At 40.5% G+C, this 19,378-nt stretch overlaps 1 protein-coding gene across 2 annotated transcripts in view; it reads right to left on the minus strand.

Moving 5' to 3' along the window:
• Positions 1 to 19,378, minus strand: part of CTNNBL1 (catenin beta like 1) — a 172,932-nt gene that overhangs the window by 27,600 nt on the left and 125,954 nt on the right. The window lies entirely within an intron of this gene.

Genomic DNA, 19,378 nt, shown 5'->3' on the forward strand with positions numbered 1-19,378 from the left:
CCTGGAATTAATTGATTTTTATTGTCCACAAAAGAACTTCAAACTAATCCCCCCTTTACAGAAATAATCTGTAGAAAGAATATGAATACTGGCCATGAGATGAGCATATAATGAATAAATAAGACATGTTCATCATATTCTCAAATTACCTTATCACTTTCCCAAGTAAACATCCCAGAATTAAATAAGAAATATGATAGGACCCCAGTGCAACCACTTACATTCTGGTACAGCTAAAACCCCCACTTTAGGTTTAAAGCAGCTGGACAGCAAGTACTTTAAAACGGTAATGATGCTTTTTGAGTTCACAAAACCCATGGGCATTATTATGAGGTACTATTCTTCTACCCCTGGGAAGAAGAGGGTAATTGAAGGGTATACTAAGGCTTCAGCTGTAAAGAGATTCTTTTCTTTAAAAAGAATTTTTTAAAAATCAAGAATAATGACCTTGAAAAGGAAGTGGCAAAAGTCTATTCATGGAAAAATGGCCAAGTTTATTTTGAACTAAAATGCACATGGTGTGGAACAATAAATATTCTATTTGATAAGTGACTGAAGGGCATCTTCAAATGCCAAAGTTACCTTGAGTTTTCAAAAATCACTTGACTATTAACTAAAGTCACAAGTAAGCATTCTTATTGTAGCATCTAACTATTATTGTATTTGTTTTATTTCCTCACTTGTTATCTAACTATTATTGTATTTGTTTTATTTCCTCACTTGTATCAGAAGCATTCCCCACCTCTTCATTTCCCTGTTGTCTTAATGCTGGAGTTATTTAGTCCTTAGACTATTTTCTACCCACATTCACTTCCATGGGGATCTCATTTAGTCCCATGGCTTTAAAAACCATTTACATGCTGACAACTCCCAAATTTGTTTCTATAATTCAGTCCTATTCTCTGGATGCAGACTCATACATTCAATTGTCTGCCTGCTCTTTCTATGTGGTTGTCCAAGATCCTTTAAACTTAACATGTCCCAAACCAAGCTTTCGATCTTCCTCCTTAAACCTGTTTCCCATGGTCTTTTCCATCTAGTTAATGGCAGCCAGGTTCTCCAATTTCTCAAGCCAGAAATAGTAAAGATATTCTTAATTCTCTTTTGTCACATGAACCACAGGAAACTTTGTCAGCTTTACCTTCAAATTATATCCAGAATCCCATCTCTTCTTACTAAGGCCCCACAGTCACTACTCTGGTCCACACCACCATCATCTCTTGCTTGGAATATTCAACAGCCTACTTGTGGGTCTCTCTCTGTTTCCACTCTTGCCCCCTTTGGCCTAATCTCCATAGAGGAGTCAGAATGATCCTTTTTTAACCTAAAGTTGAATCCCATCATTCTTCTGCTTAAATACCCTCCAATGGCTCCTCTACTCGCTCAGCCTAAATGCTGTTTCTAACGCCAGGCATGCTCCCTGAGCCTCTGCACTTACTATTTCCTCTGCCTGAAATGCTCCTCACCAGATTACCTGCATGGCCTAATCTTCAAGTCTGCTTTTACTCAACTGTCATCTCCGCAATGAGGCTTTCCTTTGACTACCCTATTTAAAAATGCAATGCCCAACATTATTCCCAAGTCTTATCCCCTCTCTTTTTCTTTAGCATGCATTATCTTCTAAAATACTATGTTTACTTATTTATTTTGTTCACTGCCTCCCTTCAATTAGAATATAAGCTCCACAAAGGCAGGGATTTTAGTCTGCTTCAGTCATTGCTATATCCGAGGTCCTAAAACAATGCCTGGCACGTAGTAGGTACTTTGAAAAATACTTGCTGCGTGAATGGGAAGAAAGTAGGCTCTCGATACAAGTTTTTGGTGGTGGTGGTGGCGCGAGGAACAGAACAAACCAACCAACCATTCCTGAATTCTGGATATCTGTCAAATGCCTTAAAATAATTTTCACCCTTTTGTATATTTTTTGCATTTGAGATTAGTGGAGCTACCATTTTCAATAAAACTAGAGGCCTGGTGCAAGAAATTCGTGCATGGGTGCGGTGCCTAGGCCTGGCCAGCAATCAAAGCACAAGCGTCTGGTATGGAAGGGCAGGTCCCAGCTGACCTCTGGGCCCTGGGCAGCACTTGGCCCCCCCTCTGCCTGAATCACGGCGCCCAAGTCCATAAGCGGAGATGCAGTGAGCACAGCCGGACGCCGCAGGCCGGGGCACAGCATGGGCCTCTGGGCCTCCCAGCAGTGCCGCACAGAAGTTGGGCGGGCAGCACTCTCTCTCCTGTAGTCTCAGCGGCTGCGGCCCGGCTCACCCGGAAGATGCTGCGTGGGTGCGGGGCGGGCTCCTAGAAGGTACCTGATTGTGGGGTAGCAGGGGGAGTGAGTGCAAGCTGGCAGACACCCTGCATTCTCACTGCACCTCCATCCTGTCACCCCTGCCCCCAGGTAGCCGGTGAGAAGTCGCAGTGCTTCACCAATGCCCGCCATGTTCCACGTAACCCCTTGGTGGTCATAGCCAGAGGTGGAACGACCGCCTGAGGGGGCAATTTGCATATCAGGCTTTTATTGGATAGCTCTAATCAGTAGATTCAATTTTTTAAAGTATAAATCTTCATAAGACCCAATATCTTTCAACTTTTACGTAAAGCTAGGATTGAGGTGGTATAATCTCCATCTTGAACAAAAGGAAGGGAGCAGGGAACAGGAAGAAGGGTGGGGTGAGGGTAGAAGGCGGAGTGGACAGAACAGGCACTGTTTTCACAGGAAGGTAAACAACATCATGAACCCAGGGTAAGATCAGTGAACCAAGACAGCTAAGCACAGGGTGAGAAAGTAAGACAAGAAAGGGAGGCCTTTGAGGTACATGTCAGGGAAAGTCCTCTGACCTCTGTATGCCAAGGAGAGAAGACTAGAGGAAGAAGGAGCGGGGGATACAACAGTTCTGCAATTTGGGGCCAAGCCAAGTTAGAATATGGCTGTGATCTCTTGAGCTGGTGAACAGATGCAGGACAGGCCATAATAAATGCAGTGAATTCTAACAAGCTCAGTTCTGAAACTGAAATTATCCTGACAACTGGTAACAATTTCCATGAATATACAGGACAAGCTGACAAACATTGAGGAAAAAAGTTCTCATAGATTATGTGGGCCAAGTCTCTCATTGTATAGGTAAGGCCCTCAGAGAAGTGACTTGTCTGCACAGCTAACTGGTGAAAGAGGTAGAACTAGAACTTCAGATCACTCAGTCAATCATTACTGACCACTTTTTTCTGTGCCAGGCAGGCACTCAGTGCTCAGGGCCCCAAGACAAACAACACAGTATCCCTAACCTTTAGGTACTCTTTACTTAGTGGGCAAACAGAATAATACCTGGTAATTACAGTGCAGTGCGACAAGCTCCTTCCGTGAGGTGGGCAGAGGAGACTTGAGGATCACAGAATAGGGATACCTGACCTAGATGGATTCCCATTGGAGGTGCCAAACAAGCAAAGCCCAGCCATGGCCAACAGCTAGGCAAAGAGGAGAGAGTATTCCAGGCAGAAGGAACAATATATGCAAAGGCCAGTGTGGATGGAGTGCCACATTCAAGGGGTTGAGGGGGAAGGGGAGGGAAGGGCAGTAAGATGGGCAAAGGCCAAACCATGAAGAAAAGTGACAAGAATCCACTGACAAATTTTAAGCTGTAGAGAGACAAGATTCTGAGTTTAGACCAATCCTGGCAACTATACTAGTATTCCTTTTAGAGATCAGGATCAGGAAAATGTATTCTTCCTGATGAATTTTTGTGCTTCTTATCAGGGTTTCCTTTTTGCCTTGGCTATTAGAAAACTCAACCACAGGAAGCAATTTCTTATTGATGCCCTCTATTCTCTACCAATACATTTTAAAATAAAAGCAATGGTAAAACCAAACTATACAAAAAGGTATAAAATAGACTCAACAAATACTTATTGAGCATCTACTAAATATATTTCTTTTCCCATACTCCTCTCACTATCCTATTCCTCTGTCCCAAGAAAAATAACCTACGGAAGTATACTGTGTACATTTTCGGAGAAGAAATTATAATATATATATTTTCCATATATTCTGTACTATACCTTTCCATATCAGGACACACTTTTTTTTTTTTTTTTTTTAAAGCTATCTATAATTCCACCGAATCTTGTCGTAATTTAACTTGTGGCTCAATCTTGGGCATTTTAGGTGGTTTCCAGTTTTTGGTTGTATTGTTTTTGCTATTAGAAACAATGCTGCAATAACTATTCAAGTACACAATTTTGGCAACTTTTGCATGTATATTCTTAGGGTAAATCCCTAGCAGTGGAATTGGTGAGTTAAAAGGTACTGATATATAGAATGTTAAAAGACACAAATACTTCCACTCTCTCTGTCTTCCCAAAAGGCTGTACCAATGATGCTTCCACTCCACACACAGAATGGAAATATGGAAATATATATATACTGCTTTATATAATAAAGCAGTAATATGCAAATTGACCATCACACTCTCACACAAGATGGATGCCCCCATGTGGTCATAAGATGGCAGCCACAAGATGGCCAGCAGGGGAGAGGAGCTGGGGGGGACCAGGCTGGCAGGGGAGGGCAGTTGGTATATATATATATATATACACACACACACACATACACATATACATATACATATATACACACACACATACATATACATATATATATATATATATATATATATATATATATATACACACACACACACATATATATATATATACATATATATACACCAGAGGCCCGGTGCACAAAAATTTGTGCACTGGCAGGGCGGGGGTGTCCCTCAGCCCGACCTGTGCCCTCTCACAGTCTAGGACCCCTTGGGAGATAACCACCTGCTGCTTAGGCCCACTCCCCGGGTGGCAGATGGCAGGCCCGATCCCGCGGTGCCTGCCCCGCCTCCCCGGGTCGCAGATGGCAGGCCCAGATGGCGGCGGGGCGGGTGGCGGATTGCGCTGTCCCGCCCTGCCTGCAGTATGCAAATTTAACGGCCATCTTTGTTGGGTTAATTTGCATACTCTTCTGATTGGCTGATGGGCGTAGTGAAGGTATGGTCAATTAGCATCTTTGTCTTTTATTAGTGTAGATATTTGTTTTCCCATATCCTCACTCAGATTGAACTTAGAAATTATGACAACCTGATGGGTGAAAAACAGGATCTTCTTTTGATTAGCATGTTTTTGTTCTTGTCATGAATAAGGTTAAGCACATTTTCTTTTTTTTTATATTTTTTTTTTATTGATTTTTTACAGAGAGGAAGGGAGAGAGATAGAGAGTTAGAAACATCGATGAGAGAGAAACATCGATCAGCCGCCTCCTGCACATCTCCTACTGGGGATATGCCCGCAACCCAGGTACATGCCCTTGACCGGAACCGAACCTGGGACCTTTCAGTCCGCAGGCTGACGCTCTATCCACTGAGCCAAACCGGTTTCGGCAAGCACATTTTCTGATGTTTACTGACCATTTGTATTGCTTTCTGTGTGAATTGCTTGGCCTTATTCTTTGCCAATTTATATTTCTATGAGGCCCTTATAAATTAAGAATATTACCATTTTGTTGTATATATTGCAAATATTTTCTCCAGTTAGACATTTGTCTTTTGACAAATTCTTATTCAAAGCTAAGATTTAGTACCACCATATTGTTTTGCTGTAAGCTGCTTCAAATTCTTATTTGAAAGTAAGTAGGGCACAGTAATAACTGTCACTATTTTTATTGTGTATCTATGACAGTAGGCTTATTTGAATCTGTATACAATTTTCTCATTGTTTCCCAATCCTCACTACTAAGCTACGAGAAAGGTACTATTCTCATCTCTATTTTATAAATGTAGAATCCAAAGCTCAGAGAAGTTTTTAAGTTATGTAAGGTCATGTCCTTGAGTAAGTGGTATGAGCTTAGACTTGAACCCAAGTTGTATGACTGTGAACTGTGCTTTTCATACTATATTACATGCTTCATACATAAAAAAGGTAATCATCAAAGCTTTCAAAGGAAGGTAAAAGAGACCAGAAACTAAGCCATGTGAAGTCTGAAAACCTGCGTCATGCGGGGCTCACTGTGTCCAAAAGATAGGCACTACGTAAATTTAAAAAATATTAAACAGTTTAATGAGAGGAAAATGAAGCAAAAGGCCACATGGAATAGGATGTCAATATACAACCCCCCTCTCTCTTTTACTGAATTACTTTTTCCAGAAGCAATTTCTACCAGAGGCCAAATAAAGAAGAGACTTTGGGTTTTAGGCAGTTCCACAAATACTGAACTTCTCAATCATTTTCTCTTTTAATCTTGCTGATTAAGAAGGATGAGAAAGAGCTGGAAAGAGAATGTTCTTTATATACCTCAACAAGTCAGGGGGTGGGGCACAGAGAGGGGATTGGAGCTGTAATTCAGAAAAGGAAAATGTAAAATACAGAAGAATCTGTTTTAGGGGGGCACTAGATCATATCAGCATGTATTTCCATAGCTTATCCCAGCCTGGAGCAGAGATACCTTAATCAATTGCAGTGGTATTCTAAGAGCAAAGGTCATTTACCTATTTGTTTGGGATTTTAAGTAAAGTACAGCTTGTCAATTTCAGGAGACCTGAAGCTGCCTATGTTCCTTCCATCTGTCTCTCTGGGTATTAGGGCTGGCCATCCATCACCAGTGCCTGCCAGATAGGAAAACACTTCAGCCACCCCAAGTTTTACACACACACACACACACACACACACACACACACACAGTTTCATTAGCCACTAATAAATGTAGCTTCCCTAGGAACAGATTTCAGCCCAAGGTGGTGTCAATTTTTCAAGCACCAAAAAGATGGGAGAGCTGCTGGCAGAGAGAGCAGGAGAGATAACAGGTTTATCTGCTGGCCAACACTGCTCAGCAACTCTGTCATTTCGACGGGATAAAATGGAGGTGAAGGATAGCTATGGAGTAGTCAACACAGACCAGGTAAATGTAGTGGCTCCACTGCGGAGAACAACCTCTCCAGCAGGGCGCAGAAAGAGCAGAACACGAACACACACCACCACCACCACCACCACCACTCCACACCCCCTTTACTTTAGAGAGGGAAGGCCAAGAAAATCTACATTTTCAAGTCACTGCGTAGGGAGGTAGAGGCCTTGGTAGAGTACCAGAGAGGAAGTCCTGAAATTGTGCCAGTGTGAGCCCTTGCCTGCTGGGTGTCCTGCTCAGTAGTCAAACAACTGGCTGCCTCAGACACTAATTAGTGAAACTGCCTAAGGAGGTTTGGGGCGGTGGGGGGGAGGCTCTGGTCCACTCTTCCCCCAACTCAAATCTCTTCAGGGCCTCTTAAGGGTAATTAGCAATGGGTTAGACCCCTGGTTATACACTAAAAGGTTGATTCTCTAGGGTCAGTTAAGAGTTCTGTAATTTCAGAGCAGGGAGAACTGGAAATCTTAGAATTCAACTTCTCTGGAGTTCTGAGTATAGAAACAATAGCTCTGATAAGGGATGTTATTTTCTTTGTGTCCAAAGTAATTTTTTGGGCCACTGGAATCTAGATCTACTGACAAACACTTTTGAGAATCTAATGGACCCTTATGCATGCTATCTCTTCATATATATATATATATATATATATATATATATATATATATAAACACACATATATATATGTATGTATGTGTGTGTGTGTGTGTGTGTGTGTGTGTGTGTGTGTGTATATATATATATATATAAATGTAACATTTCCATGAAGGAGGCTCCTTGGTTAAGAACCCATGACCTGTATACCCAGATCGGAGGTCTTTCCAGAGGAGACAACTGGACTGGCAGTCACTCCCATCAGTTTCTGTGTGTATCTTTTTTTGTCAAGAATAGAATGGATTAGAATTTCCCATCCCATTCTTTAAAAAAGTATGGTCCAACCCATACATCTGCTGTCTACAAGAGACCCACCTCATAACGAAGGATTCACACAGACTGATGGTGGTGGGATGGGAAAAAATTTTTCAGGCAAATGGAAATAAAAAAAAAAAGCTGAGATAGCGACACTGACAAAATAGACCTCAAAATGAAGGCCATAACAAACAATAAGGAAGGCCACTTCCTAATACTACAGGGAGCAATTCAACAAGAGGATATAACTCTGGTCCATATATGCACCCAATACAGGAGCACCCAAATACATAAAAAGACTTCTGGAAGATATCAAGGGAGAGATTGACAGCAACACAATCATAGTAGGGGACTTTAATACCCCATTGACACCACTGGATTAATGCTCTAAACAAAAAATCAGCAAAAAGAAACAGCAATCCTAAATGACTCACTAGATCAGATGGAATTAATTGACATCTTCAGAACATTTCACCCCAGAGCTAAAGAATATACATTCTTTTCAAGTGCACATGGGACATTTCCAAAGATAGACCACATATTGGGACACAGGCAAAGACTCCTCAAATTCAATAAGATAAAAACCATATCAAGCATCTTCTCAGATCACAATAGCATATTAGAAATCAAGTACAATAAAAACAATGAAAAAAATATTAAGCACTTGAGGCTAAATACCATGCTATTAAACAATGATTGGATTACCAGATAAATCAAAGAAGAATTAAAAAGCATCCTGGAAACAAATGACAATGAAAACACAACAATCCAAAATCTATGGGACACAGTGAAAGCAGTCCTGAGAGGGAAGTTCATAGCTCTACAGGCCTACACAAAAACAAAACAAAACAAAAAAACCCACAAGAAAAAATGGTAATAAATTATCTAACCCTACAACTTAAAGAATTAGAAAGAGAGCATCAGGAAAAGCCCAGAGGAAGCAGAAGGAAGGAAATAACAAAGATCAGAGCGGAAACAAACAACAGAGACCAAAAAAATGATACAAAAGATCAATAAAACCAAGAGCTGGTTCTTTGAAAGGATAAACAAGATTGATGAACCTATAGCCAGGCTCACCATGAAACAAAGAGCGAGGACCCAAATAAACAAAATCAGAAATGAAAGAGGTGAAGTTACAACTGAACCCACAGATACAAAGGATTGTAAAAAAAATACTATGAAAAACTCTATTTCAACAAACCAGACAACCTAGATGAAATGGACATAGTCTTAGAAAAATACAAGCTTCCAAAACTCAATCAGGAATAATAATTAAAAAAAAAAAAAAACTGAATAGACCAATCACTACCGATGAAGTTGAAGTAGTAATCAAAAAACTTCCAGAAAACAAAATCCCTGGTCTGGATGGCTTCACAGGGGAGTTTTACCAAACATTCAAAGAAGAATTAAAACCTATCCTCAGACTATTCCAAAAAATTCAAGAGGAAGGAACACTTCCAAGGTCTTTCTATGAAGCCAGCATTACCTTAATCCCAAAACCAGATAAAGATACCACAAAGAAAGAGAATTACAGGCCAATATACCTGATGAATATAGATGCTAAAATCCTCAACAAAATTCTAGCAAATCGGATTCAGCATTACATTAGAAAGATCATACACCATGACCAAGTGGGATTTATACCAGGGATGCAAGGCTGGTATAATATCTGCAAATCAGTAAATGGATATATCGCATAAACCAGGGGTCCTCAAACTTTTTAAACAGGGGGCCAGTTCACTGTCCCTCAGACTGTTGGAGGGCTGGACTATAGTTTTTAAAAAAACTATGAACAAATTCGTATGCACACTGCACATATCTTATTTTGAAGTAAAAAAACAAAACAGGAACAAATACAATATTTGTATTTGCATGTGGCCTGCGGGCCGTAGTTTGAGGAACCCTGACATAAACAAACTGAGAGACAAAAATCACATAATCATATCAATTGATGCAGAAAAGCATTTGATAAAATCCAACACCCTTTCCTGATAAAACTCTCAGCAAAGTGGGAATTCAGGGATGATACCTCAACATAATAAATGCCTTATATGACAAACCTACAGCCAACATCATACTCAATGGGCAAAAACTAAAACCATTTCCCCTAAAAACAGGAACAAGACAGGGATGCCCACTTTCACCACTCTTGTTCAACATAGTACTGGAAGTGCTAGCCATAGCACTCAGACAAGAAGAAATAAAAGGCATCCAAATTGGAAAAGAAGTAAAACTGTCATTATTTGCAGGTGACATGATATTGTACATAGAAAACCCTAAAGACTCTCTCAAGAAACTACTAGACTTACTAAATGAATTTGGCAATGTAGCAGGATACAAAATCAACACCCAGAAATCTATGGCTTTTTTATATACCAATTAGAGGCCTGGTGCACGAATTTGTGCATGGGTGGGGGGTGGGGGGGCCAATCGGGGGTGGGGGGAGGAGTCAAGGGGAGTTGGCTGGCTGGCCCCACCCCTGATCGGGGGAGGGCAATGGGTGGGGCCATGCGGGGGGGAGAGGCCATTGGCGGTTGGCTGGCCGGCCCCGCCCTTTGGTCAAAGGTACAATTTGCATATTAGCCTTTTATTATATAGGATAATGAACTCACAGAGAAACAAAAAACAATTCCATTGACCATTGCAACAACAACAAGAAAAACCTAAGATACCTAGGAATAAACTTACCTAAGGAGGTAAAGGACCTGTGCTCAGAAAACTATAGGATATTGAAAAAAGAGATAGAGGAAGACATAAAAAAAAATAGAAGAATATACCATGTTCATGAATTGATAGAATCAACATCATTAAAATGTCCATACTACCCAAAGCAATCTATAGATTCAATGCAATCCCCATTAAAATACCAACGGCATATTTCACAGACTTAGAACATATTTTCCAAAAATTCATATGGAATAAATAAGACCCTGAATAGCTGCAGCAATCCTGAGAAAGAGGAACAAAGTTGGAGGGATACATATTACCAAATATTAAGCTATATTACAAAGCAGCTGTTCTCAAAACTGCCTGGTACTGGCACAAAAACAGACATATAGACCAATGGAACAGAACAGAGAACCCAGAAATTGATCCAAGCCATCATGCTCAGTTAATATTTGAGAAAGGAGGCAAGAGCATACAATGGAGTCAAGACAGTCTCTTCAATAAATGGTGTTGGGAAAATTGGACAGCTACCTGCAGAAAAATGAAACTAGACTACTAACTTATACCATACACAAAAATAAACTCAAAATGGATAAAGGACTTAAACGTAAGACAGGAAACCATACAAATCTTAGAAGAATCCATAGGCAGCAAAATATGTTGTAGCAATATCTTTACCGATACAGCTCCTAGGATAATGGAAACTAAGGAGAAAATAAACAAATGGGACTACATCAAAATAGAAAGCTTCTGCACAGCAAAAGGAACCATCAACAAAACAAGAAAGCCCACTGCATGGGAGAACATATTTGCCAATGTTATTTCCAGCAAGGGTTTAATCTCCAAAATTTATAGGGAACTCATACAACTTAACTAAAGGAAGATAAACAATCCAGTCAAAAAATGGGCAAATGACCTAAATAGACACTTTTTGAAAGAAGATACACAGAAGGCCAAGAGACATATGAAAACATGCTCAAAGTCACTAATCATCTGAGAGATGTAAATTAAAACAACAATGATGTGCCATCTCACACCTGTCAGAATGGCTATCATCAACAAATCAACAAACAACAAATGCTGGTGAGGATGCGGAGAAAAAAGAACCCTCATGCACTGCTGGTGGGAATGCAGACTGGTGTAGCCACTGTGGAAAACAGGGAGTTTCCTAAAAAAATTAAAAATGGAACTCTCATTTGACACAGTAATCCCACTTCTAGGAATATATCCCAAGGAATCAGAAACACCAATCAAAAGGATATATGCACCTCTATGTTCATCACAGTACAATTTACAATAGCTAAGATTTGGAAACAGCCTAAGTGCCCATAGCAAATGAGTGGATTAAAAAATAATGGAACACTACGCTACTGTAGAAAAGTAGGAACTCTTACCATTTGCAACAGTATGGATGGACCTAGAGAGCATTATGCTAAGCGAAATAAGCCAGTCAGAGAAAGATAAATATCACATAATCTCACTCATTTGTGGAATCTAATGAATAACATAAGCTGATGAACAAAAATAGATCCAGAGACATAGAAGCATTGAACAGACTGTCCAACCTCAGAGGGAAGGCAGGGGAGAAGGGAAGGGAGGGTAAGAGAGCAACCAAAGGACTTATATGCATGCATATAAGCATAACCCATGGACGCAGACAGTAGGGGGGTGAGGGCATGTGCTGGGGGGAGAGAGTGGCCAGGGAGAGGTCAATGGGGGAAAAAGGAGACACATGTATTATTTTAAACAATAAAGAATATAAAAAAAAGTATGGTCCAAGTTCCAATAGGTTAATACTGCCTCTCTCTGTGAGGAGGGCTATTTATGCATAAACAGGCTTGCTTACAACTTAGCCTATCGGTGCCCCATTGCTGAGAAAGACATGGAGATACACTGAGAGGATTAACTCCTGAATCACCTACTAGTGAATTAGTTAACCTTATGTGGAGCTTTGGAATCAGACAGGCTTAGAGTCAAATCTTGCTTCTGGCACTTAGTAGCTGATTAGACTAACCATGATTAATCTCTGAGTCTCAGTTTTCTTATTTATAAAAGGGGCTATCTGCTCCATCTATTAAGTCCATTGTATCATATGAGATATGTGCACAGTCGACACTCAACAGATATTAGTTTGAGATCTGCTGTACTCAAAGAGCATCGAAAGAGTCTCCCACCTATGCACCTATCTAACTCCTTCCATCTATCACCATCTAACTCCTTCCATATTGCACCCTGATCACATGTCCACCACTGAACATGTTTCAGTCTGCCTGGGTCATCTTAACTAGCTCCTACTGAGAAACATAGGAATTTAGCCCTGGCCAGGTAGCTCAGTTGGTTAGAGCATCGTCCCTATATACTAAGGATGCAGGTTTGATCCCTGGTCAAGGCACATAGAAGAATCAACCAATAAATTATCAATAAGTGGAAAAACAAATCGATGCTTCTCTCTCTTCCTGTTCCTCTCCCTATCTCAAATAAAAAAATTAAATTAAAAAAAGAAATATAGGAATTTAGATTGCTTTATTTTCTTAGCTGATAAAGCTATTTTCTATAATCCTAAAGTGGGACAAGACCAAGTTCACTCAGACTCCTTCCTCTCAACAGTCAATGAACTGAAAACATAGCACATGTTCTGTAAAGGAATTGAAAAATACCTTCTCCTTTATGAGTTTTATAACCACAGGACAATTAATTACAGGCTATGAGATGGTACATACAGCAACCACTCCTTTACTTGAACTTCTGAGTACCTCTTATGTACAAAGTACCAAGGACTGCAGAGATGAGAGAAGACAGTCCACTTTAGAGAAGCTTGCTGTCTTATGTGAGTAGGGCTAAGAAATATACAGCTATAATAAAGTACACAATTAACTGGCATATGGAATACGCATAGCACATATGTGAAAGGCCTCTAATCAGCTGGGGATTGGGTAGGAAAAAGGAGGGAATGGGTAAGGGTGGCTATACAGATTAAAAATTAGAAAGTCAGAGCTGGATTTGTTACATTGGACAGGTGAGTGGCCGTGAGCTCTCAGTTCTTAAGTTTTTGGTAGTAAAGTTGCTAGACAGATAGAAGCCAGGATGTTGGGTTCTCTGGGCACATTTAATTCTGAAGCATAGACCTGGACCATACATTCCTGAAGTCAGGGATAAATGGAATACTACTATATTAACAAGTCTCCCAAGGTGGGTAGTGGGATAGGAGGTGAGGAACAGAGGGATGAAGGTGACAAGGTGCACAGTAACAATCCCTAAATGTGACGTTTTCATCCTTCTGTGCCAAGTGAAGTGGCTCCAGATCCCGGAGATAGCCTGCTTGCATCTCTGTAGAAGTTCTGGTCCCATAGGGTAGGGGAAGATGACATTTACCACAAAGGAAGACGAGGCACTAGCAAGCTGAGCTGGGCCACAGGATAAAGCCTCTAAGGATCTTTGGCAGAGGAACTGACACTGAATCATCCATTTATTCATAAAACAGAATCCTACAATGTATAAGATAACAGTGTTTGGGGACAGAGACAATCAGACACTGATGCTGCCCCCCCAGGTGCTTGAGGTCTATTCCATCTAAAATTACAGAAGGGGACAGTGAAAGGGAAAGGGCAGACACTACTGATGGAGAAATACTCTCCCAGACAGAGGGTCTGGGAAGACTGGTAGGCAAGGTGGTACTTGAATTGAGCCTTGAAGAAGAGAAAAGGCAAGGGGAGAGCCTTGAAGAGAGAAAGGGCCATGGAAATAAGGATACTCCAAGTAAATGGACAAACTTGAAGCAAAGGCATTAACCTGGAATATACAAGGAATGAACCAAGAAATGAAAGAGGTAAGTGTGAGGGGAAGGAAGGGAGGATAAAGGTAATGAGACTGGAAAGGTGGAGGAAGGGTGCAGATATAATATAAATGCTGGACTATGGGAAGTGGATCCTAACCAATATCCTGATGACCTGACATTTAGACACTGGCCCAGCCTGCCTGGTTGGGAAATGAATTCAGGGCTGTTCTACCCACCCAACTTTAGAGACCTCCAGCAGCCCAAATGGTTAAAAAAAAAAAATACACACACACACACACACTGAGTGGCCAGATTATTATGACCATCTGACGTTTGTAGGCAAATTAGCTATAATTTCATGCTGAAGTTGCTAGAGGGCCAGACCATTATAAATAGGAAAGCAGGTTGTTTACCACGACAGTAGAAGTAATTTTTTTCTGAAGATATGGGTAAACAATGCGATTTAACAGCCTTTGAACATGAGCCAGATTATTATGAGCACCCCATCAGTACTTCGTTGGGCCACCTTTTGCCTTCAGTACTGCGGCGATTCTTCTTGGCATTGACTCCATGAGATGTTGAAAGGTGATGCGAGGAATCTGACACCATGCCTGATGAATAGCACTGTCCAGTTCTGTGAGATTTGATGGTTGTGGAACCAGCTGCCTGATGGCTCTTTTAACTTCGTCCCACAAATGCTCAATTGGATTGAGATGTGGTGATTGTGGGGGCCACCTAAGCAAGATAAAGTCTCCCTCATGTTCTTGAAACCACTCCTGCACAATATGAGCACCACGTCATGGCGCATTGTCTTGCTGGAAGAAGCCATCTCCATTGGGATATGCCATCAACATGATAGGATAAAGTTGATCAGCAACGATACTTAGGTATGTTGTGCTATTCAGACGTTGTTCCACACGAATTAAAGGGCCCAAATTATGCCAGGAAAACATGCCCCAAACCATAACACTGCCCCCACCAGCTTGAAGGGTTGTACTCATGCATGTGGGGTGCATGCTTTTATGCTGTTTTCGCCAAATTCTCACTCTGCCATCTGCATGATGCAACTGGAACGTGATTCATTGGACCACATGACTTTTTCCCAATGCTCGACTGTCCAATCCTTGTGTTCCTGTGTGAATTGGAGACGTTTTATCTTGGAAACTGCAGACAGCAAAGGTGTTCGAACAGGCCTTCGGCTTCCATATCCCACACGATGCAGTGTACGGCTAATTTGCCTACAAACGTCAGGTGGTCATAATAATCTGGCCACTCAGAGTGTGTGTGTGTATATGTGTATGTACATATATGTGTGTGTGTGTGTGTGTGTGTGTGTGTATATATATATATCTATATATATCTATATATATATCTATATATATCTATATATATATCTATATATATCCCACATTCAAAGGCTGTTAAATCGTGTTGTTTACCCATATCTTCAGAAAAAAATCACTTCTGTCGTGGTAAACAACCTGCTTCCCTATTTATAATGGTCTGGCCCTCTAGCAACTTCAGCGCGAAATTATAGCTAATTTGCCTACAAACGTCAGGTGGTCATAATAATCTGGCCACACACACACACACACACACGCGCACACACACACGTCAGCCTGAGTTCTATTCTTAGTAAAGAAATGGTCCCTGCACTTCAACCATCAGGCCCATGTCTTGGCAAGATTTTGCAGGGCTATTTGAATTCAAGGTCACGCTGCAGAGCTACTTTTGTTTCCACGGAACATCTAAGGCCATCAGCTCTTTTGTTTTAAGGAAATCACACAGCAGTGTTCTTCTCTCATTTCTAAAATTAAAACCATCTTTTTTTTATTGCTGCCTACCCTCCCTTCCCCACCCCCACCCCTGCCCCGAGCATCCTAGATACAGAGACATCCTGCATTCTGGTCAGACTCTAGATGTGAACAGGATGTTTAAAATACCCTAATTAGATCAATCTTTACTTCAGCAGTGGTGTGTTAGAATACAGAATAATCTGTTCCATGCCTGGCACTGGCAACTGAAGGAGCAGGAGGCCCTGTCAAATCAAGCCTTAACATCACACTCCTCTGCCTTTATTATTATTTTTCCCTTTTTACATTTCATTATAATGGACATCTGCCTGGCAGGAAATGTGGTAACCCAAAAAGAGTCACGCGTGTGTGCTCAGCCACTCCAGTTGAATACTGATGCAAGTCAAATCAAATGCTCTTCTCAAGACAGATGGATCTGTGTATCTATAAATAGCCCCTTTAACACATACACAAAATACATATATTCCTATTCTTACCAACATTTACTGAATCATGAGCATGCAGCAAGTCCTGGGTTAGACGTTGGGGACTTAAAGAGGCAATAGTTACTGTAAACCTACTATATGCCTATGTACGCTCTACACATGTTGCATAATTTAATTCTTACAACAATCCTATGAACATGTTCTATTATTCTCCTTATTTTACAGATAAGAAACTAGAGATTCAGCTGAGAAAATAAATTTGCCTCCCAGGTTTCATAGCTAAAAAGCGACTATTAGTTCTACTATAGTAAAACTTGATTATTTTCCGCAAGTGTTAAAAAACACCCCAAAAGTATATAAAAAAAGCATTCAACCTCATTAGTACTGCAAATAAAATCAAATCACGAAATAGCTTCATTTGATGAAGTTTTCAAAATAACAAATGCCAGAGGACTGTGGGGCGGTAAGCTCTCCCATGTTGCTGCACACATAGGCACATAGTAGGTTTGCAGTCCTGAAACCACTCTGCTACATGGCTCTTGCCAGCAGACGGTAAGCTCCTCAAAGGCAGGGTCCACATCTTATTCATATCTACATCTTCAATATCTAGTCCTGTGCCAGGAGTTCAATCACTACTAAATCTGACATCCTAAAAACACCGTGGTAAGAGTTAGCTGTGGGAGGTCTGTATGACCCCCGAGAGAGGGTCTGGAAGAGTCAAGTTCTGAATAATGAGAAGGAATTTATCAGAGAGTCAAAGTGGGATTGACATTCCAGACAAAAAACAAGAGGTTTAAAGGTTTGGAGATACGAAGGAGCACAACGTAGGAAAGGCAACAGGGTGTGCGAGGGAATGAAAGAGGTGGGATGCTCAAATACAGAAAGAACCTTGCTTCATTCAACTGAAGAGTCTGGTCTTTACATGTACAGGAATGTGTAATGAAGAAGCAGTCAGATCTAGATGGTAACAGAAGCATATGCACATACACAATATACTGCATTTGGGTATATGTAACAGTGAATTAATTCTCTCTAAGCAAAAACTGAAACAGTTTTTCAGAAAGAAGCCCAGTTTCCTTGCCCCCTTCTCAAGGGAAAAAGGGAAGTATGACATAAAGAACATTAGAATTAAACTTTGAGAAAAATCTTTTATGTGACTCTGAATTGGTCTCTTCTCCACCTACTCTCTGGGCCTCAATATCCTTGTTTCTAAAAAAAGAGAAGTGGCCTGGATGATTTATAAGATCCTCTCTGAATTCAATGATAAGATTCTAGTTATCAAAAAAAGATGTGAACAATTATGCAATGACCTAGCAATTCCACTCCTAGGTATGTACTTTAGAGATAATGAAAACATATGACTACAACTTGTACAACAATGTACATTGCAGCTGTTCATAATGGCCAAAAACTTAAAAATAGTCCGTCAATAGAAAACATATATCCACTCAATGGACTACTACTCGGCAAGGAAAAATAACAAACTACTGACGCATACAACACAGATGAATCTCAAAAACAGAAAGCTTTTCCCCAAAAAGAATAAACACCATATGAGTCCACTCATGAGGTTCTAGACAAGGTTAACCTAATCTATGGTGAAAGACTCAGAAGAGTGGAATACCTTTGTGAGGTGGGGGATGAACTGACTTGGGAAGGGCATGAGGATAACTTCTGGGTGGGGTAGTGTTCTGTACCTCGATAGAGCATGTATTTGTCCAAACTCATCCAATAGTGCACTCAAGATCTGCACATTTCACTCAATGCAATTTTATTTTAAAAACTGAACTCTAGGTTAATGATATTCACGTTTAAGGGTGAAGTGTTCTGATGTCTGCAACTTCACACATTAAAAAATAAAATGGATGGATGAGAGAGTGACAAAGCAAATGTGATAAAATGTTAACTGTAGAATCTAGGTGGTGGATACATAAGCATTTGTTATATAGTTCTTTCAACTTTTCTGTATGTTTGAAAATTTTCATAAGAAAATGTTGGGAGGAAGAAGGCTAATAAAAAATAAGAATGACAGATGTGAGCTTGGAATATAAATGATGAGATTTCTGAAGGCTATTTTTTCAAAGGTAGTTTTTATTTTTTTATTTTTTAAATATGTTTTATTGATTTTCTACAGAGAGGAAGGGAGAGGGATAGAGAGTTAGAAACATCGATGAGAGAGAAACACCGATCAGCCGCCTCCTGCACGCCCCACACTGGGGATGTGCCCACAACCAAGGTACACGCCCTTGACCAGAATCGAACCTGGGACCCTTGAGTCCACAGGCCGATGCTCTATCCACTGAGCCAAACCGGTTCTGGCTCAAAGGTAGTTTTTAATATGTCTTTGTATAAAATTTTGAATGTATTTTCCATTGAAATAGGCACACTGAAATCTATTTAAGGTAAAATATAGCCAAAATTAATTCAGTATTCGCAAATTTCAGTTGCAATGAGATTCCACAAACACTGTTTAAACACCTACTGGATGCAAAGTAATATCATAGGTGTTGCTTTTGGTTGACTTATTTCACAGTTTCCATAGGATCTTTCCCCTCCTTTCAGAGTTCCAGTAGCACTAGGGGTTTAAGAAAGTGTTTACGTGCTATCTTAACTAACTTACACCCCTGTATGGTGGGAAAATGTGCTTTGCAGCAAGAAAGGGATATGTATGCTCAAGAAAAACTTCTTTCTGCTACCTAGTTATTCTCCAAGGGTGCAGAGAGAAAAGAACAGAATGACTGATGTGGCATCTAACATTCCCTCTCAGGGCTTGAGCTAAAAGCATGAAGTTCCTTAGGTCAAGCGTTCATATATCAAGGAAGGCCCATATCTCAGATGGGTTGAA

This window comes from Myotis myotis, unplaced genomic scaffold (assembly GCF_014108235.1).
Source record: "Myotis myotis isolate mMyoMyo1 unplaced genomic scaffold, mMyoMyo1.p scaffold_m19_p_9, whole genome shotgun sequence".
In the NCBI taxonomy this organism is placed as follows: Eukaryota; Metazoa; Chordata; class Mammalia; order Chiroptera; family Vespertilionidae; genus Myotis; species Myotis myotis.